Here is a 2,832-nt window from a genome sequence, read left to right as displayed (position 1 = left end):
GTTTCATCTTTTTGCCCTAGCACACATCCCATTGAATTTTCATGCACTATTAAATACAAGATCAAAGGTTTTTTCAAGATTGATGGCACCAACACGGTGGATTTGATAAGTATTCTTTGATCTTATTAAAAGCTTCTTGGTATTCATCATTTCATTTTTTTAGATCATGTTTTCTGAGAAGCTTGAAAATAAGATTGCACTTATAGGTGAGTTGAGAGATGAAATGAGCAATATAGTTCAGTCTTCCTAGAAAATCTCACACTTCTTTTGGGGTTTTGGATGGCTTGTATCTTATTTGGATCCACCTCGATTACTCTTTCACTGACCACAAAGCTTAGTAATTTTTTTGACTTAGCACTAAATGTACATTTAGCGAGATTTAACTTCAGTTGAAATCTTCTCAACCTGTCAAACAGCTTTTTGAGATTGACTATATGATCTTCTCCTTCACGAGATTTTGTAATCATATCATCCACATATACCTCTATTTCTTTATGCATCATGTCATAGAAGAGAGTCATCATTGCTCTTTGATAAGTGGCACCAGTATTTTTTAACTCAAAAGGTATGACTTTGTAACAGAACGTCTCTCACATGGTCACAGATGTAGTTTTCTCCATATCATCTCAAGCCATCTTGATCTGATTATAACCTGAGAAACCATCCATAAAGGAAAATATGGAATGCCTAGCAATATTATCCACTAGAGTATCGATGTGAGGTAGAGAAAAGTTATCTTTAGGGCTTGCCCTATTCAAATCTCGATAATCGACACACATTTTTACTTTTCCATCCTTCTTAAGAACTGGCATTATGTTGGCTACCCATTCAGGATATTTTGCCACTTTTAAAAATCCAGCATCGAATTGTTTTTTCACTTCCTCTTTAATTTTTAGTAGCATCTTTGGTTTCATGTGCCTTAGCTTTTGCTGCATTGACTTACATCCTGATTTTAAAGGTAACTTGTGTTCTATAATATCAGTGCTGAGTCCTGGCATATCTTGGTAAGTTCACGTGAACACATCTACATATTCTCAGAGCAACTCTTTTAGTTTTTGTCTTTCAGCTGGAAAAAGAGATATACCAACTTTAACCTCTTTTCTATTTTCACTATCTCTCAAATTCACTAATTCGATAATTTTCTAATAGGGTTCAATTAGCTTATCTTCATGTTCTATTAATTTTAACAAATCAAGAGGTAATGTGTAGTTATCTGAATCTTCCCATTATCAAGTTCATCAACATAAATTAAGTTTTCAAAATCAAATCCAAGATTATTGCCATGATTATCTTCGTGTTCATTGTTTAGGACCCTGCAAAGGGTAAGATGAAGAGAATATTGGTACGTAAAAATAGAATGGCAAGAAAATGATGGAAAGAAAAGAATGAAAAGTAAAATGAAGATGAAAACCATAGAAAAAATACGGATGCATCTTTTAAGTCTTTTATTAAAACGACAAACATAAACACACCATAAAGATCTCCTAATACTCGTAGAAAGTAATTAGGGATTTAAAGTTTCACTGTACATTACTTTTCCAAAGTTTTAAAAATAACAAGCAACTCTGTAACTTTTCAATTATCCAACTCAAAATCTGAAGAACATGGGTACACGAACAGTTCTTCACTTCGACTCTTTTCTTCTCCATCATCCACCATTTGAATGGTCAACTTTGAAAATTCTTCCACGAATGTTACACTTAGGGCTCCCGATAAATTTGGGTAAATATATCCTCCCGAGTGAAAAGAATCATAAAGGTATGGAATGACTATAGGCTTTGACTCTGGCTCATATCCTCTAAGATTAGCTATCCTCTTATCTCTTTTTTCATTCACCTTTCTTGTTTTGTCCCTTCTTGTTGGTTTATATCCCAAGCCAAATTTGTATCTCTTTTTATATATGCCCGATGGCTTCGTGATTTTTTACAGGTTCTTCTCAAGTTCAGTTTCAAGTCACCATCCCATCTTGGTAAGCGGTTTGACTACCATTTTAGTTATCATAGATAAGTGTGGTGAATATAATTTAGATCTTCCAGTTATATATGTTACGTTGATAATCTCGAAAGATCTATAAGAGCATTCTAAAGCTTTATCTGTTGATTTCATATAAGGAGTATTTATCAGTTGAGTTACCAATAAATCTTCTTCTCTTGCCACACATGTTAGCTTCCCCTCAACAATGAATTTAACTTTTTGATGTAATGAGGATGGAACAACACCTGTCATATGGATCCATGACCTACCCAATAAATAATTGTATGAAGGAGAGATGTCTATAACTTGGAATTTCACGTTGAAAGTGCATGGGCCAATCTGTAATGGCACTTTTATATCTCTCAGTACCTCTCTTCTGGTTCCATCAAAGGCTCTCACTATCATATGATTAGGTTTCATATAAGATCCATCAATAAGAAATTTTTTCAGAATAGTCACAGGCATAACATTGATGGATAAACTATTATCAATCAAAACCTTAGCCATTATATGACCTTTATATTTCACAGTAACATGAAAAGCCTTGGTACTTTCTTTACCTTCATGAGGAATCTCTTCATCATTGAAAGAGATATAGTTTAAAATCGTCAGATTACCAATAAGTTGTTTCATATATTCAACAGAAGCATTGTGAGACACATATGCTTGATTTAGCACTTTTAGCAAAGCATTACGGTGTGACTCTGAACTGAGCAATAATGACAATAGCAAAATTTTAGCTGGCATCTTGTTAAGCTATTCTACCACGCTATACTCGTTATGTTTTATTAACTTTAAAAATTCACATGCTTTACTCTTAGATATTGACTTCTGGCATTCTTTTTCTGAGGCTGCATC

Source organism: Durio zibethinus, chromosome 24 (assembly GCF_047325235.1).
Source record: "Durio zibethinus cultivar Kanyao isolate XHJ-2024 chromosome 24, ASM4732523v1, whole genome shotgun sequence".
Taxonomy (NCBI): Eukaryota; Viridiplantae; Streptophyta; class Magnoliopsida; order Malvales; family Malvaceae; genus Durio; species Durio zibethinus.
Note: the sequence above shows the minus strand (reverse complement) of the source record.